Below are 23246 nucleotides of genomic sequence, written 5' to 3'. Positions count from 1 at the left end.
TTATCCACTCCCATCCCAACCTTGCCTCTGAGTCCCCAAAGTCCATTGTATTTTTTTTTTTTTTTTTTTTGAGACAGAGTCTCGCTCTGTCACCAGGCTGGAGTGCATTGGCGCAAACTCGGCTCACTGCAACCTCCACCTCCAGGGTTCAAGCGATTCTCCTGCCTCAGCCTCCCGAGTAGCTAGGATTACAGACATGCACCACCATGCCCAGTTAATTTTTACATTTTTTATATTTTCTATAATTTTTATATTTTTAATAGAGATAGGGTTTCACCATGTTGGCCAGGATGGTCTCGATCTCTTGACCTTGTGATCCGCCCAAGAATTGCTTGAACCCAGGAGGCGAAGGTTGCAGTGAACTGAGATCGTGCCACTGCACTCCAGCCTGGGACACAAGAGCGAAACTCCGTCTCAAAAAAAAAAAAAAAAAATGCGTGCCATGCTAAGGAGTGTGGACTTGACCCTGATGGTCGAGAGGGATTGTTAAACAAAGAATTGATACCTGTGGATCCGAAGGGCCGTTCCAGTTGGTGGCATGGAAAAGTGATTCAGAAGTTGGCTGCGACTGGAAGATCAGGGAGGATCTGTTAGGAAAGAGAAAACAGGGCCAGGCTGGGTGGCTCACTTTGGGAGGCCAAGGTGGGCGGATCACTTGAGGTCAGGAGTTCGAGACCAGCTGGGCCAACAGGGTGAGATCTTTTCTCTAGTAAAAACACAAAAATTAGCCAGGTGTGGTGGTACACGTGTGTAATTCCAGTTACTCGGAAAGCAGAGGCAGGAGAATTGCTTGAACCAGGGAGGCAGAGGATGCAGTGAGCCAAGATTGCGCCACTGCACTCCAGCCTGGGCGACAGAATGAGACTCTTTCTCAGAAAGGAAAGAGAAAACAGGACTCAGGGAAAAGAGAAGAACTTCCAAGGTGGAGGTACGTCTGTGGGTCCCAGTTGCATTCGAGGGCTCAGGAAAGAATCTGGAATGAAGCTTCCTGATTTTGGCATTGGGCCAGCTCCATTCCCAGAAAGATGGGGAGGCTTGGGTTAGAAATAACACATTGAACTTGGGACAGGTTGAGTCGGAAGGGTTGGTGGAAGTGTTCAGGAAGCGGTGGAAAATATGGTTCTGGGCTGGGTGTGGTGGCTCACGCCTATAATCCCAGCATTTGGGGAGGCGAAGGCTCACTTGAGCCCAGGAGTTTGAGACCAGCCTGGGCAACATAGCAAGACTCCTATCTCTACACAAATAAAATAAATAAAATTAACTGAGCATTGTGGTACACACCTGTAGTCCCAGCTACTCAAGAGGCTGAGGCAGGAGTTTCACTTGAAGTCCACAGCTTGAGACCAGCCTGGGTAACACACTAGACCCCATCTCTACAAAAAACTTTTTTTTAACTTAAAAGAACCTCAAGTTTTTTTAAAATTAAAAATTTTTAAGTTTTTTAAAATTTAAAAATTTTTTAGTTTTTTAAGTTCTTTAAATTTAAAAACACTAATTTTTTAAATTTTTAAAATTAAAAAAATTCAAAGTCTTTTAAAATTTAAAAAAATGTAAAGAAGTTTAAAAAAATTTTTAAACATATGGGCTGGGTGTGGTGGCTCATACCTGTAATCCCAGCACTATGGGAGGCTGAGGCACAAGGATCACTTGAGATCAGCCTGGGCAACATAAGGATACCCTATTTCTACAAATAATTAAAAAAATATATATGTATATATATAGCCAGGTGTGGTGGCATGCACCCATGGTATCAGTTACTTGGGGGCTGAGGCAGGAGGACTGCCTCAGTCTGGGAGGTTGAGGCTGCAGTGAGCTACGATCACACCACCACACTCCAACCTAGGTAAAGAGGAGACCCTGTTTCAAAAAAAAAATAATAATAGTAATAGGTAGGGTGCAGTAGTCCACCCCTGTAATCCCACCACTTTGGGAAGCTGAGGCAGACAGATAGCTTGAGACCAGGAGTTCAAGACCAGCCTGGGTAACATGCGAAACCATCTCAACAAAAAAATAGAAAAATTAGGCCAGCCACGGTGGCTCATGCCTGTAAAGCCAGCACTTTGGGAGGCTGAGGCGGATCAGCTGTGATCAGAAGTTTGAGACCAGCCTGGCCAACACAGTGAAATCCCATCTCTACTAAAAATACAAAAATTAGCTGGGCATGGTAGCACATGCCTGTAGTCCCAGCTGCTAGGCAGACTGAGGCAGGAGAATCGCTTGAACCTGGGAGGCAGAGGCTGCAGTGAGCTGAGATTGCACCACTGCACTCCAGCCTGGGCAACAGAGTGATGTGAGATACTGTCTCAAAAAATAAAAAATAGAAAAATTAGCCAGATGAGGTGGTGTACACCTGTGGTCCCAACTACTTGGGGGACTGAGATGGGAGGATTGCTTGAACCCAGGAGGCGGAGATTACAGTGAGCCAAGATCACACCACTACCCTCCAGCCTGGGCAACGGAGCAAGACTCAGTCTCAGTAGTGATGATGACATATGATTCTGCATCTAAGATGAAGGACTGGAATTCTCCTCACGACCATGGCAGCAGGTGCTCTGACTTGTGAAGGCTGCTCTTCCTCACGAAGCAGCTGCCCCCCTCCCCCACCCAGAGAGGATGGATGCTCCTCCCTGATAGTTATTTTCTCTGCGACTGAGGGAGAAATGATGAATCCAGGATTGCAATGGGTTTGTCCTGAATCCAGCAAAGGGGAAAAAAAGGGAATCATAAAGCACCCATCCCAGGGCAAGAGAGATGACGGATGCACTGTTTTATCAGCACAGGGCTGGGAGGCGTGCAGGGGGTCAGGCGGCCTCTGTGCACACAGGATTCTCCCGCTGCTCCTGAGGCTTCACCCTCGTGGCTCTGTCTGCAGGACTGGTCCTTCCTGCCGCTCAGAACCAAGCCCACTCCACGCAGAGATCACCCGGGAGAACCCGGACTCCCTCCAGTCCTTCTTCCCCACCAGGTGCAGCTCTTCCTCCTCACTGTAGGCTGGAAACCAGGATGCCTGGCTCCCTAGGTATGGACGAGGTGGGATAGAACAGGGAAGGCGGGTGGCCAGGTCTGAAGGAGACCCCTGGGTGCCTGGAAGCATGCAGGGCACAGCACAGCAGCTCCGGCCATCTGAATTTCCAGGGGACATTGGACGGTGGGAAGTGAGGGATGCCCAGGACTGATGGAGGGGAGGATTCTGGGTTCCTGAGAGAATGTGAGGTCAGAGTGAGAAGCAAGGGGGGGCCCTCAGAAGGCTGGGCATGGGGTTCTGGGGCTAGAACAGGCAAAAGGCAGGCAGGTGTCTGGGAGGGAGGTGTTACAGTGACACCTTTCCAGCCTGCACTCCTGTCCCTGCCACAGACCCCAATGCGAGCTGCTGGCCTGAGTCCAACGGGACAGCCCTGCAGGAGTTTGTGATCCTGGGCTGCTCCACGTGGCCCCCGGGGCTCTGCGTGCTGCTCTTCGCCCTCCTCTTGCCGCTCTACCTGGCCACCCTGGCGGGAACCTGCTGATCCTGGGCCCGGCCCTGGTGGACCCCGCCCTGTACTCGCCAATGTACTTCTTCCTGGGGGCAGTGTCCGTGGTGGAGACAGCCTACACGCTGGTGCTCACGCCACGCATGCTGGCCGGCGTCCTCCTGCCCCCTGCACCGGGGGCCAGGTTGTGGCCTCCTCCACCTGCGCTGCCCAGATGGGCCTCTTTGTGGCCCTGGGGGGCTCCGAGTGCCTGCTGCTGCCTGCCATGGCCCTCGACCGCTACCTGGCCATCTGCCGCCCACTCTACTACCCTCGGCTCATGACCACAGACGTCTGCTGGGGCCTGCTGGCCGCCTGCTGCGCGGGTGGCTGTGTCCTGGGCCTTACCACAGTCATCTTCCAGCTGGCCTTCTGCCGTGGCGGCCTGGTCAACCATGTCTTCTGTGACCTCCCGGCCATGCTGGTGCTGGCCTGTGGGTCCCGGGCCCTCCAGGAGTGCGTCCTCCTGGTGCCCTGCCTGCTGCTGCTGCCCCTGCTCCTCATCCTGCTCTCCTACACCCGGGTGCTGGTGGTCGCCCTGGGTGTTGGGAGGGTCGCAGGGTGCCGCAAGGCCTTCAACACGGTGGCATCCCACCTCACTGTGGCCATGCTCCACTACGGCTGTGCCACGGCCATGTATGCCAGGCCCCTGAGTAGCTGCTCCCTTGAGGAGGACAAGCTGGTCACATCATCTACATCGTCACCCCGCTGCTGTACCCGGCCATCAACACACTGCGAAACCGTGACATTGAGGAGGCCCTGCAATGCATGGTCGGCCAGAGGACGCCGGGGATGGGTCATCAGGTGGATTTCACCTCATGCTGGGTGCCAGGCGGTATCTGTCCTGAGATTTCCCCCACTGAGGGGAATCTCACCATGCCGGAGCCATCTAAGCCTCCCCAAAGCTTACTGGACGTAAACCTAAGTATGGCACGCAAGGACTGCCAATCCAACACCAGCGTAGCGCTGCTGCGTCTGTTGACGTCTTGTGCTGGATGGTTCTTTGCTGTTGAGGGACGTCCCATGCATTATAAAATGCTCAGCCACACCCTGAATCTTTCCCTATTCACTGGATGCCAGTGGCACCCTCCACCCCACTCCCTCATGTGAATCAAAAATGTTGTTGGGCTCGGCGCACTGGAGCACTTTGGGAGGCCAAGGCAGGAGGATCTCGAGTCCAGGAGGTTGCGACCAGCCTGGGTAATACGGTGAAACCCCACCTCTACAAAAATTGGCCAGGTGTAATGCTGTGTGCCTGTAGTCCCAGCTACAGGGGAGGCTCAGGCAGGAAGATCACGAGCCCAGGAGGTGGAGGCTGCAGTGAGCTGTGATTGCAGGACTGTACTCCAGCCTGGGTGACAGAGCAAAGCCCTGTCTCAAAAACAAATACCTCCTGAAGGGACCATTTAGGAGCCAGGAACCTCAGAGGCACGGTCAGTGCACGTAACCTCTGCCTACCAAACCTCCTGGCTGGCGAACGTGCATGCCGGTCAAGGCTGATAGGGAAGAATTACCTCTATGCCAGTGAGGAGCACCAAGAAGGAAGCCACCAATGGCTTCAGGAGTCTTGGGAAAGAGGAAGAGTCTCTTTTTCATACCGTTTCCATCCTTCTCTGTGGCTTCTTGAGGCTGGTGTCAGGGAACCTGAAACATAAAAACCCTAGCCCTGGAGCAGGAGAGCCTCCCAGCCTTCTCTCCAGATGCTGCAGGCATGTGGAACGTGATCACCCCTAAAGAGATTTAAGACAGCTGTGTTTTTTTTTTTTTTTTTTTATGGAGTCTTGCACTGTTGTCCAGGCTGGAGAGCAATGGTGTGATCTTGGCTCACTGCAAGCTCCGCCTCCCAGGTTCAAGTGATTCTCCTGCCTCAGGCTCCCGAGTAGCTGGGACTACAGGCATGTGCTACCATGCCCAGCTTTTTGTATTTGTAGTAGACATGGGGTTTCACCATGTTGGGCAGGCTGGTCTTGAACTCTTGACCTCAGGTGATTCACCCTCCTCAGCCTCCCAGAGTGCTGGGATTATAGGCGTGAGCCATGGCACCCGGCCTGGTCAGTTTCTCAACTGGAACATGAATAGGGCAAATTCAAATTCTTAGATGAGATGCAGGCCAGTGCAGATGGAATCATCCAGGTAAACTCTTGCCCTACCCAGAGCCCAAGGAGAGACAGACAAGCTCTCTGTCTCCAGTCTGCCGTCTCCCTGGATGTACAGCCTATGGAAAGTTCTGTGCTTCTAAGTTATTTCAGGGCCAGTTCTGTCTTGTGTAGCCCCCAAGTTCTTGTTTCTTACCCTTCTATACCCTTTAACATTCAAGCTTCCAAGGAAACAGAATCAAACCCATAGAACAGCTAGAGCATCAACTCAGACTGTATTTCTGGTTTTCAGTACCTTCTACATAGCTGGCACCTGGAAACTTATTTTTCTGAGAGCTGAATTATGCACCTAAAAGGATGTCAGCAGTTGTTGTCCGTCATGCCTAGTTGTTCTCAGTGGAAGTGTTTTCACTTCAGTTTTATTTATTGAGAAAGGGTCTCACTCTATCGCCCAGGCTGGTGTGCAGTGGCACGACCATGGCTCAATGCAGCCTCAAACTCCTGGGCTCAAGGGATTCTCCCACCTCAGCCTCCCAAGTAGCTGGGCCTACAGGCACATGCCACCACGCTTAGCTAATTTTTTTTTTTTTTTTTGTACAGACAGGGGCTCACTGTGTTGCCCAGGCTGGTCTTGAACTCCTGGGCTCAAGTGACCTATCCACCTTGACCTACCCAAGTGCTGAGATCCCAGGCATGAGCCACTGCCCCGGTGGTTTTCACTTTTAGACAGTCTACCATATTGCCAGAAAATGGAGAAATGGAGTCCTAACATAGAAATACAACTTGTTCAGGCCGGGCGCGGTGGCTCAAGCCTGTAATCCCAGCACTTTGGGAGGCCAAGGCGGGCGGATCACAAGGTCAGGAGATCGAGACCATCCTGGCTAACACGGTGAAACCCCGTCTCTACTAAAAAGTACAAAAAACTAGCCGGGCGAGGTGGCGGGCGCCTGTAGTCCCAGCTACTCAGGAGGCTGAGGCAGGAGAATGGCGTGAACCCGGGAGGCGGAGATTGCAGTGAGCTGAGATCCAGCCACTGCACTCCAGCTTGGGCGACAGAGCGAGACTCCGTCTCAAAAAAAAAAAAAGAAATACAACTTGTTCTGAGACAGTCTTGCTCTATCACCCAGGCTGGAATGCAGTGGCACCATCTCGGCTCACTGCAACCTCTGCCTCCCGGGCTCAAGCAATTCTCTTGCCTGAGCCTCCCAAGGAGCTGGGATTACCTGGATTACAGGCATGCACCACCACGCTCGGCTAATTTTTGTATTTTTCATAGTGACTGGGTGTCGCCATGTTGGCCAGGCTGGTCTCAATGACCTCAGGTGATCCGCCCCCCTCAGTCTCCCAAAGTGTTGGGTTTACAGGTGTGAGCGACCGAGCCCAGCCAGAAATATAACTTATAAACTAGTTGATTGTGAGTTAGCAGATGTCATGAAATCGTTACCTTCCAGGTTCAGGGGCTCTGTAATACGTGACGACAAACAGAAATGGTATGTGGTGCTGCAGTGGAGCTCTCTGGTTTAATAATATACTCATCTTATTCCAGTTATATATCACAAATACAGAAGGGTATAATTTAGTAGCGTCTCAATAGATATTCTATATATTATGGTATGTATGTCTACAGATTCACAATTAGGTTCTGTTCACCAGTGCAACTCAAAAATAAAAATTACCTGTCTGTAGCACACTGGGAACACACCCCTGCGTCCCTCTGGGGTGTTCTCATGCTTTTTAGATCTGTTTGTCATAATGATTTCATTTCTTCCCACAGCCTGGGCAACAAGAGTGAAACTCCATCTTAAAAGAAAAAAAAAAAAAACACTTCATATCCACAGTTGTCTTTATAATTAAGTATATCCTGGCTGAAGTGGCTCACGCCTGTAATCCCAGCACTTTGGGAAGCCAAGTGGACAGATCATGAGGTCAGGAGTTCGAGACCAGCCTGACCAACATGGTGCAACTCCATCTCTACTAAAAACACAAAAAAGGCCGGGCGCGGTGGCTCAAGCCTGTAATCCCAGCACTTTGGGAGGCCGAGACGGGCGGATCACGAGGTCAGGAGATCGAGACCATCTTGGCTAACACAGTGAAACCCCGTCTCTACTAAAAATACAAAAACTAGCCGGGCGAGGTGGCGGGCGCCTGTAGTCCCAGCTACTCGGGAGGCTGAGGCGGGAGAATGGCGCAAACCCGGGAGGCGGAGCTTGCAGTGAGCTGAGATCCGGCCACTGCACTCCAGTCCGGGCGACAGAGCGAGACTCCGCCTCAAAAAAAAAAAAAAAATAAAAAAAAAAATAAATAAAAAAAAAAATAAAAACACAAAAAATTGGCCAGGCATGCTGGCGGGCACCTGTAATCCCAGCTACTGGGGAGGCTGAGGCAGGAGACTCACATGAACCCGGGAGCGGAGGTTGCAGTGAGTCAAGATCATGCCACTGCACTCCAGCCTGGGCGATAGAATGAGGACTCCGTCTCAAAAAAAAAAAAAAAAAAAAAAAAAAAAAAAAAAAGTATACCTACAAAAATAGATCACTCTAGCATACCATTACCCTTCCATCCTTAGTTTTAACAGACCATGCTTTTTTTTTTTTTTTTTGAGACTGAGTCTCACTTTGTCACCCAGGCCGGAGTGCCGTGGTGCGATCTCGGCTAACTACAATCTCCGCCTCCCAGGTTCAAGCGATTCTCCTGCCTCAGTCTCCAGAGTAGCTGGGATTACAGGCGCCTGCCACACTGCCCGGCTAATTTTTTTGTACTTTTAGTAGAGCCGAGCTTTCACCATGTTGGCCAGGCTGGTCTTGAACTCCTGACCTCAGGTGATCCACCTGCCTCAGTGTCCCAAAGTGGTGGGATTACAGGCATGAGCCACCACGCCAGGTTGACCATGCTTTACTTAAGGCACCAAAGTGGCTGAATGTCATCCCGATATGGGACCTCTGTCTAGGGGGGCATCGGTTTCAATTGAGGGCTGTCTCCCTGGCGATGTCCCTCCTAGAGGCTCGGCGACCTCGTGCTGTGACTCTGTGATGATCCCGCGGCCTCTTCACCCGTGCAGCTTCTCCTTCGTGTGGATCCGGTGATGGCGGACGAGGTTCGCCTTCTGGGAGAAGGTCTTCCCGCAGTCGGAGCACTGTTACGGTTTCCCCCCATGTGGGTCCGCCTATGCGTCAGGAGGCAGGAGTTCTGGGAGGAGGCTTTCCCACACTCCACGCAGCCGTGGGGCTTCCCCCGCGGTGTGAGTCCTCCGATGCAGGATGAGGTGTGACTTCTGGAAAAACGCCTTTCCGCAGTCGCCACAGCCGTAGGCTTCTCCCCCGTGTGGATTGTGGCGTAGGATGAGGCACGAGTTCCAGGAGAAGGACGGCCCGCATTCCCTGCAGCCCTAGAGCTTCTCCCCCGTGTGGGAGCGATGGTGCTTGATGAGGCGCGACTTGTGGGAGGTTTTCTCGCACTCGGAACACCTGTAAGGCTTTGCTCCCGCATGAACTGTCCCCGGGACACAGAGGCCTGTCTTCCGGAAGATCGTTTTACTCCTTCTGCCGTCTCTACCGAGTTTCTCCTTTGTGTGAGTTCCCCGTTTGTCGGGCAAACCTTCTCCCTGGTACCACGCCCCCGTTCACTGCACGCAAAGGATTTCTCCCCCGTGTGGACCCCGTGATGCACCATGAGGGCCGATCTGCAGGAGAAGGCTTTCCCACGCTTGGGGCATGCGTGGGGTTTCTCACTACTGGCTCCTTGATCTGCAGGAAATCCCTCGTCACAGCTTAAAACACTTCTACACTGGTGACGTCCGCGTGCATTCGCTCCTGAAGGTGGAGTTTCAAGTTTCGAATAGAGGAACAAGTTTCCACGGCCATCGCACTCAAATCTCCTCCTGGCCAGGTAGGCGTTAGGAGTGAAGTCCAGGTTACACATCAGACTGTTTCTGCACAAGTCACCTGTGTGGACCTGCTGTTTTGATGGAACGAGGTTTGGGCTCTGATGAAGTTTTTTTGCTAGTTCATTACTTTCATGAAGCTCATTTCAGGGTCCAGTCTTTCTTGTCTAGGAACGTATAGCTCAAATGTCGGTCTTGGTGTTGCTGTTGGCTATCTGGCTGGGTAACAACTTGCCAAACTTCTAGAAAAAAATAACACAAACTTTTTTTTTTTTTAGACGGAGTCTCACTTGGTTGCCCAGGCTGGAGTGTACTGGCATGATCTTGGCTTACTGCAACTTCTGCCTCCCAGGTTCAAGTGATTCTCCTGCCTCAGCTTCCAGAGTAGCTGGGATTACAGGTGCCGGACAACATGCCCAGTTAATTTTTGTATTTTTAGTGGAGACAGGGTTTCACCATGTTGGCCAGGCTGGTCTTGAACTCCTGACCTCAGGTGATCTGCTGGCTTCGGCCTCCCAAAATGCAGGGATTACAGGTGTGAGTCACCATGCCTGGCCATAAATTTGTTAATCTTGGAGTATTGTATCACAAAACTATTGCAGAAAAGCTTGAAGGGAGGATCCATTTTGTGGTTTCAAGTCTAATTGCCTGTAATCACGGCTGCTCAGGAGGCCGAGGGGGGAAGATTGTTTGAGCCTGGGAGGTTGAAGCTGTAGTGAGCCATGATCACACCGCTGCACTCCAGCTTGGGTGATGGAGTGAAACTCTGTCCCAGAAAGTAGTAAAACCAAGTGCCCGGTCCCTCCCTTGAGGCCCAGGTTACACGAGGCCTTCACTATCCACACTTCCTATGTTCTCCCGACCTATGCTCCCTTTCATTCCATATACCAACTGGATTTTCTCAAAGCATAAGGCCCTTTTTGTTGTTGTTGAGATGGAGCCTCACTCTGTCGCCAGGCTGGAGTGCAGTGGTGCAGTCTCAGCTCACTGCAACCTCAGCCTCCAGGGTTCAAGCGATTCTCCTGCCTCAGCCTCCCGAGTAGCTGGGATTACAGGCACCTGTCACCACGCCCGGCTAATTTTTTGTATTTTTAGTAGAGACAGGGTTTCACCGTGTTGGTTAGGCTGGTCTCGAACTCCTGGCCTCAGGTGATCCACCCACCTCGACATTCCAAAGTGCTAGGATCACAGGCATGAGCCACCGCGCCCAGCCATGAGGTCTTTATTATTAAAGGAATTATCTTAGAGCTAGCAGCATTTTCTGCAGTGACTTATTCTCACATGGACCTATGGATCTTTAAGATGTCCAACAGAAGAATACTAGAGTCCACACAAGCCATCCTGGCCTCAGAGTCAGACTCCCTGCTGTCTCCTGATGCCTGTATTACCACTTTGTTTTTGTTTTGGGGACAGGGTCTCACTCCGTCATCCAGGCTGGAGAATGGGGGTGCAATCATGGCTCACTACAGCCTCAAACTCCTGGGCTCCAGCGATCCTCCCACCTCAGCCTCCCAAGTAGCTGGGACTACACTTTGTGGAAGAGAAAACAAAAAAAATCATTAGAAAAAATATCTCGGCCGGGTGCAGTGACTCACGCCTGTAATCCCAGCACTTTGTGGGGCTGAGACGGGCGGATTGCTTGAGGTTAGGAATTTGAGACCAGCCTGGCCAACATGGTGAAACCCTGTCTCTACAAAAAACAGATTAGCTGGATGTGCTGGTGGGTGCCTGTAATCCCAGCTACTAGGGAGGCTCAGGCAGGAGAATCGCTTCAACCCAGGAGGTGTAGGTTGCAGTGAGCTAAGATCCTGCCCTTGTACTCCAGGCTGTACAACAGAGTAAGACTCCATCTCAAAAAACAAAACAAAACAAAACAAAATCTCACTACTGGATCTCTTCATTCCTTCAACAATCAAGCACCTTTCACGGACCTGGCACGCTGCTGGTGTTCTACCAGGCGCTTGGGGTCAAGGGCTGAACACAAAATCGTTCCTGTTCTAAAGGTGCTTAGAAGTGTTGCTGCAGATGAACACATGAAGAGAGTTGCACCGTAAGGCTACACCGTAGGCGGTGGTAGACATGTGGTTACATACAGAGCGGGCACGAGGAAGACAGCAGGCAGATCCAACGTACTGTCAAGTGAAGCTTCCTAGGAGGTCACGGGTGAGCAGAATCACGAAAGATAAACAGAGTGATCTGATGTCTGAAGGATATTCCTAGCAAGAGGCCTGGCATGGGCAAAGGAGGCACAGAAAAGTCTGGTAGGAGCCACAGAGAGAATGAAAATGCAGGGTGTAAGGTGTGTGTGGGACAGGGAGAGAGTGCGCCAGCAGCGTGTTGAAGTGACTGTTTTTTTTTTTCCCTGTAGGAAATGTGGACTCCCACCTCATGATATTTAAGGAGGGGAACTACAGATGTGGAAAAGAGGTGGGAGGCGCCAGACGGGAGGATAGCAGGAGCTAAATTAGTGAACGATTCTAATCCTCAATGTAAGCTATGCTCAAAATTAAAGAGAAATGCAAGAGAAATGCAGAGAAGGGATTCCACAGATGCAGAACAGGGCTTGGCCTCCTTCACCCCTCCCAACCCCTCTCCATGAATTAAAGACCCCCATTTAAACATTTTCTTTTTTTTTTTGGGACGGAGTCTCGCTCTGTCGCCCAAGCTGGAGTGCAGTGGCTGGATCTCAGCTCACTGCAATCTCCGCCTCCTGGGTTCACGCCATTCTCCTGCCTCAGCCTCCCGAGTAGCTGGGACTACAGGCGCCCGCCACCTCGCCCGGCTAGTTTTTTGTACTTTTTAGTAGAGACGGGGTTTCACCGTGTTAGCCAGGATGGTCTCGATCTCCTGACCTCGTGATCCGCCTGCCTCGGCCTCCCAAAGTGCTGGGATTACAGGCTTGAGCCACCGCGCCCGGCCAAACATTTTTAATTTATACCTATTAGAAGAAAATATAAGAGGATATATATATAATATACATAATATATAGATATTATCTATTATATTTCTATATTATATATAGATATTATATATCTCTATATAGAGAGAGATTTTTTGGAGTGTGTTTTGCTCTTGTCACCCAGGCTGGAGTGCAGTGGCGCAATCTTGGCTCACTGCAACCTCTGCCTTCCAGGTTCAAGAGATTCTCCTGCCTCAGCCTCCTGAGTAGCTGGGATTACAGGCATGCACCACTATGCCTGGCTAATTTTGTATTTTTAGTAGAGACAGGGTTTCTCCACATTGGTCAGGCTGATCTCGAACTCCTGACCTCAGGTGATCTACCTGCCTCAGCCTCCCAAAGTGCTGGGATTACAGGTGTGAGCCACTGCCCCTGGCCTTAGGTCTTTATGAGACAGGGTCTGTCTCTGTCCAGGCTGGAGTGCAGTGGTGTGATCATGGCTTGCTGCAGCCTCTACCTCCTGGGTTTAAGTGATCCTCTCACCTTGGCCTCCCAAATAGCTGGGATTACAGGCACGCACCACCACACCCAACTAATTTTATTTAAATTTTTTGTAGAGGTGAGGTCTCACTATGTTGTTTAATGAAAGTTTAAACAATTTGAGGCCGGGCAGGTTGGCTCACGTCTATAATCCCAGCACTTTGGGAAGCTGAGGCAGGTGGATCACTCGAGGGCAAGAGTTCAAGACCAGCCTGGCCAACATGGTAAAACCCCATCTCTACTAAAAATACAAAAAAATTAGCTGGGCATGGTTGCCGGGCACCTGTAATCCCAGCTACTCAGGAGGCAGGAGAAACACTTGAACCCGGGAGACGGAGCTTGCAGTGAGCCGTGATCGCGCCACTGCACTCCAGCCTGGGCGACAGAGCGAGTCTGTCTCAAAAAAAAAAAAAAAAAAAAAATGTGAGGTTTGGGGTGCTTTCGTCACTGCGGCGGAGGTCAAGGGGGGATGCTGGGTAGAAAGGGCTGCGGTGGGAACCCCGGACACAGGCTGCTGGGGTGGTGAGGGATGCTCACAGGCAAATGGGTGACCCAAAGTGTCCCCAACAGTGGGACAAGTGCGTGCAGAGGAGGGACAGGAAGCGGGGCACAGCCCGGTGGCAGCAGCAGGGACCGGGAGCTATGTGGGAGTGGGGAGAGGCAATCCACAAAGAAGCCCAGATCTCCAGTCACCCTGAGGAGCCTGGGTTCTCTTCCACACTCCGATCTCTAGAAAACTTACCACCAAGGGCTAAAGGCTGCTGAAGCCAGTGACTTTCCTTTTTGGTGGGGGGATGGGGTCTCACTGTGTTGCCCACGCTGGAGTGCAGTGGTATAGTATTGGCTCACTGCAACCTCTGCTTCCTGGGTTCAAGTGATTCTTCTGCCTCAACTGCCCGAGTAGCTGGGATTACAGGCACACACCCAGATAATTTATGCATTTTTAGTAGAGACAGGGTTTTGCCATAAGGCCAGGCTGGTCTTGAACTCCTGACCTCAGGTGGTCTGCCCACCCCAGCCTCCCAAAGTGCTGGGATTACAGGCATGAGCTATCATGTCAGACGTCTATGTAGTATATGTACATGTACATACATACAAATATATAATGTAGTTTACATACATGTCTAGTGTGTATATATATATACACAATGTCTAGTTTTTATACATATACAATGTCTACATAGTTAATACATGTCTTTGTAATTTCTATGTAATTTATTCATATATAATTTCTATATAAATATATAATTGTCATGTAAATATATAATTTCTATAGATACGCCTCTCATGTTTATTCATGAAATAACATATGAAAAGCACAGAGATGGCCGGGTGCGGTGGCTCACGCCTGTAATCCCGGCACTTTGGGAGGCCGAGGCAGGCAGATCACGAGGTCAGGAGATCGAGACCATCCTGGCTAACACGGTGAAACCCCGTCTCTACTAAAAATACAAAAAAATTAGCTGGGCGTGGTGGTGGACGCCTGTAGTCCCAGCTATTCGGGAGGCTGAGGCAGGAGAATGGCGTGAACCCAGGAGGCAGAGCTTGCAGTGAGCCCAGATTGTGCCACTGCACTCCAGCCTGGGCGACAGAGCGAGACTCCGTCTCAAAAAAAAAAAAAGCAAAGCACAGAGACCACAAACGTGCTGGACAGACAGCGCTGAAACCGGTCATTGTCATCTTTGGTACACAGATTGCCCTAACAGGGAGTCATCCCCAGTGGGACTTGGCTTCCTACAAAACAGTGGCTTCTGTCTGGGCACAGTGGCTCCCGCCTGTAATCCCAGCACTTTGGGAGGCCGAGGCCGGCAGATCACAAGGTCAGGAGATCGAGACCAGCTTGGCTAACACGGTGAAATCCTGTCTCTACTAAAAATACAAAAAAATTAGCTGGGTGTGGTGGTGGGCGCCTGTAGTCCCACCTACTCAGGAGAATGGTGTGAACCCAGGAGGGGGAGGTTGCAGTGAGCTGAGATTGCGCCACTGCACTCCAGCCTGAGTGCAGACTCCACCTCAAAAAAAAAAAAAAAAAAGTGCTTCCAAGGAAGACAGCAAGTGAAACATCCAGCTTCATAGGGCAGGTGTGGCTTGCCACCTTGTTCTAGCCTCTTCTACTGCTCTGAGACATTTCTGGTGTGAAATACCCAGACATCCCTGGCTTCACAAAGCACAAAGAAACCTAGGCTCCGTGAACGTTTTCCTTCCTGGAGTGGAGAGTGGTAAAGTTCACGAGGCCTCGTCTTCCACTGAGACCAACCCCTTCCTGCCCTGTGCACAGCTGCCCGGACAGAGGGCCTAATACACCTGAGCCAGGCTGGACCAATGGAATCCTCCCCAGAGAGCTTTCAAATTGGATCAATGAAAGGAGATTCAGTCCCTCACCGCGGCAGAACTTGCAGCTGTCAGGTGATGAGCTGTGGCTACACTATTTCTGGCTACATAGACAAAGTCAGCCTGAGAAGAAAGTCACAGAAGCAGAGAACAGGGAACAAGAAAGATTCCTGGCGATACCTGGGTTGCCAGATGCCTCTGGAGCCTGACTGCACACCTGCTCTTCCCAAGGCTTGTGTGCTGCCTTATAGATTTTTTTTTTTTTTTTTTTTTTTTGAGACAGGCTCTCCGTCTGTCGCCTGGGCTGGAGTCCAAAGGCATGATCACAGCTCATTGCAGCCTCGACCTCCTAGGCTCAAGTGATCCTCCCACCTTAGCCTCCCGTGCAGCTGCGAATACAGGCATGTGCCACCACACCTGGCTAACTTTTGTATTTTTTGTAGAGATGGTGTCTTGCCACATTACGCAGGCTGGTCTTGAACTCCTGGCCTCAAGCAATCCTCCTGCCTCAGCTTCCCAAAGTTCTAGAATGACTTTTTGTTTTTTTTTAATCCTAACCTACTTCTAGTTGGATTTCTGGCTCTTAAAACTTCAAGGATTAGAACTTGAATTAGAACTTCTGACCAGTGCACTCCACACTCACACATTCCTAGAACCTGGGGTAAACAGTGGAAGAAGGAGAATGCTTGCAGAATGATGGAAAACACTGATGTCACTCACATGCAAAGAGAGCTAACAGCCAAGGGGGCGGATCACCTGAGGCCAGGAGTTCAAGACCAGACTGGCTAATACCATAAAACTCCATCTCTAAAAATACAAAAATTAGCTGGGCGTGGTGGTCCATGCCTATATTCCCAGCTACTCGGGAGGCTGAGACAGGAGAATCACTTGAAGCCAGGAAGTGGAGGTTGCAGTGAGCCAAGATCGTGCCACTGCACTCCAGCCTGGGCGACAGAGAAAGACTCCGAATCTCAAAAAAATTTTTTTTAATTTAAAAAATAAAAACCATCATGGCAAGCAATTTTAGACGCTATCAGGCACGTTCAGGGTGGTGTGGCGGTAGACATGGCAGGCCATTTCAAGAACACGCAGTTCATTCATTCGTTCCTCTAGGTAATGCAGTGTTACATCCAGGTCACTTGGCGCCACACAAGGCTGTCTCTGTAGGCCTGAGTGTTCTGCATCCCCAAACAAGCAGAATCACAGATGGCAGCTTTGGCATAATACCTGCTGTTTACACAGAGGGGAAGAAAACTCGCAGGAGATTTGCTGTGGTGTTTCTTTCAAGGTGGTTGTTACTGAGGAATGGGTCTGCCACATCCCGCATACAAAGATCAAATATATCTTTAAATGCCTGAAAGAGCTGTATTTCCCCTGAGAAGTAGACACGGTTGTCCAAAACAGACAACACAAGTCGTGTATCAGATGGAATCTGCCTACCTTTTTTTTTTTTTTTTGAGGCAGAGTCTCGCTCTGTCGCCCAGGCTGGAGTGCAGTGGCGCAATCTCGACTCACTGCAACCTCCACCTCCCAGGTTCACGCCATGCTCCTGCCTCAGCCTCCCAAGTAGCTGGGACTACAGGCACGTGCCACCACACCCAGCTAATTTTTTGTATTTTTAGTAGAGATGGGGTTTTGCAGTGTTAACCAGGATGGTCTCGATTTCCTGACCTCGTGATCTGCCTGCCTTGGCCTCCCAAAGTGCTGGGATTACAGGCATGAGCCACCGCGCCTGGCCTGGATTTTTTTCTTAACATATTTTTTCTAATTTCTTCAATGATAAACTGGTGCTCACTGTTTCACATGCAAATATTTTATAAGAATATACATGCATTTTACTAGGTTTTCTCCTCATGGGCTCCTATCAATGTCCTTCCCCTGGCAAAAGGAAAGCCATGGGGAGGGCTGAAGGTGGAGAAGGTGGGACGGGGCAAGTCTTAGCCATGATTGTGAACAGTGCAAGAAGCCCCTGGCTGGTGCTCGGGAGCCCCGGGCGTGAGTGCCAGCTCACCCTCTACTGAGACTGGTGGTTCTGAATGTCTCTTTCACACCCATTTTGTTTAGTCTTTGACATAGAAGGAGAAACAAAAACTCAGGTTAAGAAAGCAAATTCTGGCCAGGCGTGGTGGCTCACGCCTGTAATCCCAACACTTTGGGAGGCCAAGGCAGGTGGATTACCTGAGGTCAGGAGTTTGAGGCCAGCCTGGCAAACAGGGCAAAACCCCATCTTTACCAAAAATACAAAAATTAGCCAGGTGTGATAGTGGGCGCCTGTAATCCTAGCTACTCGGGAGGCGGAGGCAGGAGAATTGCTTGAACCCGGGAGGCGGAGGTTGCAGAAAGCCAAAATCGGTCACTAAAAAAAAAAAGGAAGCAAATTCTATGGCTTGACATAGTGTAAGAGTTTATTTACTCAAGCTTATTCAACCCATCTTATTTTGTTGTTGTTGTTTTGGTTTTCTTTAGCAGCCTGAGGCCATGGCTTTTAGTTTCTGTCTCTACGGCTAAGTGGAAAAGAGAGATGAGGAAGGGGCTTTACTGGCCCAACCAGAAACAGAAACTTAAGAAGCTATGACTGTGTTCTCTCCCTTGCACACCCCTGGTTCCATCGTGGTAGAAACCAGGTCCGGAGGTGCCAGTGGGATGGGCAGAGCGGAAGCTTGGGCTGCGTGGTCAGGAGAGGATGATGGGAATTGCAAATGATCCAGAGACAGCATGGTCCGGGCTTGTCCTCTGAGCACCAGGGACATACTCTGGCCCTGAGCCCGCAAACTTGCACTCCCTAAAGCAAGATCCTCTTTCTCCTCCTTGCTAGCAAGCCTTCCACTCAGTTGAAACCTAGATGATCCCTTGACGTGACCACCCAGGTTTACTCTGTCCACGAGCGGGCTGGGGCCATTTCAGGTACATGGACCTTGGGTTTTTTATGGAGTTTCGCTCTTGTTGCTCAGGCTGGAGTGCAGTGGTGTCATCTTGGCTCACTGCAACCTCCGCTTCCCGGGTTCAAGCGATTCTCCTGCCTCAGCCTCCCGAGTAACTGGGATTACAGGCACCCGCTACCACACCCAGCTAATTTTAGTATTTTTAGTACAGACAGGGTTTTGCCATGTTGGCCAGGCTGATCTTGAACTCCTGACCTCAGGTGATCCTCCCACCTCAGCCTCCCAGATTGCTGGGATTACAGGCATGAACCACCGTGGCCGGCCCCAGGTACACGGACGTTTGGAGCTGCCACCCTCCACGTGGCCCTCCGGCTTCAGCCCTAAGCTATGTGAAGAGGTCTCAGAACTGGGGTCTCGCTTTCCAAAGCAGATTCCTGCTCCCCGCTGCCAAGTTCTTCTTCACAGGAATGTTTTACTCCCGGCATGCCTGGGCCTCAAACACTTGGGTAAATCCACTTGGCTGCCAAGGTTCTGTTCCCCTACTGAGAACTTACCTTCAGGTGGGGACTCAAGCTTCAGCCTCTGCAGCTCTCGGGACCGGGGTAGAAACAAGCTTGATGTGCTGAAAGGAGGGACCCACCTTCCTGACAAAGTCCGATCCTGAGCTTTTGCAAAGACACTAGGAAAACCTGAAATTACAATGACGCAGTGAGGCTCACATGAAAATATTAGCACACCTGTCACCTCAGCACTTGGGGAGGCTGAGGCAGGAGAATTGCTTGAGGCCAGGAGTTTGAGACCAGCCTGGTCAGCAAACACCCCGCCTCTACAGGGGGAAAAGAAGACACTAGCAGGGTACCTTTACCCCTGATGGACAGAAACCAATCGGTGGCAGAAGGGAAAGTTAGAAAGCCTCGAACACAAGACGGAGTCCATGCTGTTTCTGGCTTTGAAAATGGAGGGACTGGCTAGGCACGGTGGCTCACGCCTCTAATCCCAGCACTTTGGGAGATCGAGACAGGTGGATCGCCTGAGGTCAGGAGTTTGAGACCAGCCTGGCCAACATGGTGAAACTCCGTCTCTACTAAAAATACAAAAATTAGCCAGGTGTGGTGGCGCATGCCTGTAATCCACCAGGGAGGCTGAGGGAGGAGAATCACTGGAACCCGGGACGCAGAGGTTGCAGTGAGCTGAGTTCGTACCACCGCACTCCAGCCTGGGTGACAGAGCGAGACTCTGTCTTAAAAAAAAAGAAAAATGGGGGGACCCCATTGGAAAGCAAGCTGGTGGGCTTAGGGAGCTGAGTGTGGCCCCCAGCTGACAGCCAGCAAGGAATCGAGGACCTGAGTCTTAAAACAGAATTCTGCAAACCACCTTAAATGCACTTGGAAGCAGATTCTTCCCAGAACCTCCAGCTAAAAGCCCAGCCCCAGCCTATGCCTTCCTTTGAGCCGGATGCTACCTGGAGCGTGGAACCCATAGGCGAGGCCGCCAGGATTTCTGATCTCCCGAACTCTGTTAGTAAGTGGTAGTTTTAGTCACCAAATGAGTGGCAAACTATCATGCAACAATAGAAAATTACTACAGGCCAGATATAGTGGCTCATGCCTATAATCCCAGCACTTTGGGAGGCCGAGGCAAGTGCATCACTTGAGGTCAGGAGTTCGAGACCAGCCTGGTTAACATGGCGAAATCCTGTCTCTACTAAAAATACAAAAATTAGCCAGGCATGGTGGTGCATGCCTGTAATCCCAGCTACTTGGGAGGCTGAGGCATGAAAATCGCTTGAACCCAGGAGGCAGAGGTTGCAGTGAGCCAGGATTGCACTGCTGCACTCCAGCCTGGGTGACAGAGTAAAACTCCATCTCAAAAAAAAAAAAAAAAAAAAAAGGCAAGCATAAAAGCAAACCTGAATACCAAAACAAAAATACATGTATTGCATAGATCCCACTAACTCAAAAAACAATAAAATTAGAAAATAAAAAGAATACAAAAAAATATTTAAACCCCTAAATATGAAATGAATCCATACTCGAAAATATTCCCAAAGAAATACCAGGCCTATATGTTTTTTAGAAATTTTATCAAACTCTCTTCAAGACTTTTGCAATGTGTAGAAGTGGTTTATTCGGGTTTTCTATGTCAGTCAATTTTAGCAATTTACAGTTTTCTTTTTTTTTTTTTTTTTTTTTTTTTTTTGAGACGGAGTCTTGCTCTATCGCCCGGGCTGGAGTGCAGTGGCCGGATCTCAACTCACTGCAAGCTCCGCCTCCCGGGTTCACGCCAGTCTCCTGCCTCAGCCTCCTGAGTAGCTGGGACTACAGGCGCCCGCCACCACGCCCGGCTAGTTTTTTGTATTTTTTAGTAGAGACGGGGTTTCACCGTGTTAGCCAGGATGGTCTCGATCTCCTGACCTCATGATCCACCCGTCTCGGCCTCCCAAAGTGCTGGGATTACAGGCTTGAGCCACCGTGCCCGGCCAGCAATTTACAGTTTTCTACAAATGTGTCTTACTTAATTTCAGATTTATGCCATTAAATGATTTATAGTAACATCTCATTTTTTAAAAATCTACTGGCCAGGCGCGGTGGCTCATGCCTGTAATCCCAGCACTTTGGGAGCCCGAGGCGGGTGGATCACCTCAGGTCAAGAGTTCGAGACCAGCCTGGTCAACATGGTAAAACCTCGTCTCTACTAAAACTACAAAAAAAAAAAAAAAAAATTAGCTGGACATGGTGGCACATGCCTGTAGTCCCATCTACTCGAGGAGGCTGAGGCAGGAGAATTGCTTCAACCCAGGAGGTGGAGGTAGCAGTGAGCCAAGATCATGCCACTGCACTCCAGACTGGGCAACAGAGCGAGACTCCATCTCAAAAAAAAGAAGAAAAAAAGCCCAGGCACGGTGGCTCACACCTGTAGTCCCAGCACTTTGGGAGGCTGAGGCAGGCGGATTGCCTGAGGTCAGGAGTTCGAGACCAGTCTGGCCAACATAGTGAAACCCCATCTCTACTAAAAATACAAAAAAATTAGCCGGGCGTGGTGGCATGTACCTGTAATCCCAGCTACTTCAGAGGCTGAGGCAGGGGAGGTGCTTGAACCAGGGAGATGGAGATTGCAGTGGAGCCAAGATCACGCCACTGCACTCCAGCCTGGACAACAGAGCAAGACTCTGTCTCAAAAAAAAAAAAAAAGAAAAGAAAAGAAAATCTACTGTATCTGAAATTATCTTGTCTTCCATTCTAAAAATAGCTTATTTCTGTTTTCTCTTGATCAGTGCAGACTAAAGTTTGTCTAATTTATTAGTTTTAAATGCAAACCAAATTTTTTTTTGGGGGGGGAGGTTTAAACAAATCCTTTCCAATAAGTGATTTTAGCTTTTTAACTTTTTACTTGAGTGACTTGAGACTCAAAGGAAAGTCTCAAGAATAGTACAAAGAATTTCCAAATACCCTTCTCATCTAGATCTCCCAAATATTAACATTTTACCATATTTGTGCAGGCAGCTGGAGGGACTTCAGGGCTGATGAAAAAGGTCCCACCACAAGGTGGCAGAGTACACACGCGCAGCACCTGGGCGAGGCTTTGTGTAGGCAGATAGCCCCTCATGCTAGAGGCCATCCCAGGGCTGTGGCATGGCTGGCGTTCATTACACAGAAGGAGAGGGGGCAGGGCCAGCTCCTAGGTATCTCTGAGAGCTTTAGGGTCTTTTTTTTTTTTTTTTTTTTTGATATGGAATCTCACTCTGTCACCTAGTCTGGAGTTCAGTGGCACCATCTCCAACCTCTGCCTCCAGGGTTCAAGCGATTCTGCCTCAGCCTCCTAAGTAGCTGGGATTACAGGCCCCTGCCATCATGCCTGGCTGATTTTTGTATTTTTGTAGAGACAGGGTTTCCCCACGTCTCTATAAGGCTAGACCACGCCCAGCTAGCTTTGGGGTCTTGATAGTCACATGGTTTGTCTTATACATGGCCGGCAGATGTTAGGTGCATTTTCCCAGGTATGCACAGCAAGAGATCTCTAAATAACTACAAATCTGCATGTACTTGGGCTACGATTAAAACCACTGGGGCCAGGCATGGTGGCTCACACCTATAATCCCAGCACTCAGGAAGGCCAAGGCGAGAGGATCCCTTGAGCCCAGGAGTTCAAGGCCAGCCTGGGCAACATAGCGAGACCCCTGTCTCTATTAAAAAATAAAACAGGCGGATCATGAGGTCAGGAGATCGAGACCATCCTGGCTAACACGATGAAACCCCGTCTCTACTAAAAAATACAAAAAACTAGCCGGGCGAGGTGGCGGGCGCCTGTAGTCCCAGCTACTCTGAAGGCTGAGGCAGGAGAATGGCGTGAACCCGGGAGGCGGAGCTTGCAGTGAGCCGAGATGGCGCCACTGCACTCCAGCCTGGGCGACAGAGCGAGACTCCATCTCAAAAAAAAAATAATAATAAAAAATAAAACAGGCCAGGCGTGGTGGCTCACGCCTGTAATCCCAGCACTTTGGGAGGCCAAGGCAGGTGGATCACCTGAGATTAGGAGATCAAGACCAGCCTGGCCAACATCGTGAAACCCTGTCTCTACTGAAACTACAAAAATTAGCCGGGTGTGGTGGTACGCGCCTGTAATCCCAGCTACTGGGGAGGCTGAGGCGGGAGAAACACTTGAACCCGGGAGGCAGAAGTTGCAGTGAGCCGAGACAGTGCCACTGCATTCCAGCCTGGGCAACAGAGTAAGATTGTCTCAAAAAAAAAAAAAAAAGGAAAAAGAACATTACTCAGTTTAGGTTTAATAGCTCATGATTAGATTCAGGTGATACATTTGTGGCAGAAATTTCTTTTTTAACCTGCTGTATTTTTTTGTTTTAAGTGGAAAAACACTTTATTCCGTAAAACAGAGCAAGTGTTCCTCTCTTCTTTTTAATCTCTCCTCATATGCTTTTATCTTTGGGGGTTTGTGCTTTTTTTTCCTTTTTAAATGTCTTTTTCTGGGAGACACAGACTGGACAAATGGGGGTGGATGCTCCCTATTCTTTTTTCCACGCTAGCCACCGGAGCTGAATGTTATTAAGTTTCACTTTTTATTTAATACATATATCAGGACTACAATAATAAG

General features: G+C 50.0%; 1 protein-coding gene and 1 pseudogene across 1 annotated transcript in view; both read right to left on the bottom strand.

Annotated features, from left to right (window-relative positions):
* Window positions 1-23246, bottom strand: part of LOC104667537 (protein PMS2CL-like) — a 1213215-nt gene that overhangs the window by 373483 nt on the left and 816486 nt on the right. The window lies entirely within an intron of this gene.
* Window positions 8971-23246, bottom strand: part of LOC115898236 — a 52484-nt pseudogene continuing 38208 nt past the window's right edge.

The sequence above is a fragment of the Rhinopithecus roxellana genome, chromosome 6 (assembly GCF_007565055.1).
Source record: "Rhinopithecus roxellana isolate Shanxi Qingling chromosome 6, ASM756505v1, whole genome shotgun sequence".
NCBI lineage: Eukaryota > Metazoa > Chordata > Mammalia > Primates > Cercopithecidae > Rhinopithecus > Rhinopithecus roxellana.
This window is presented reverse-complemented; position numbering and strand designations above follow the sequence as displayed.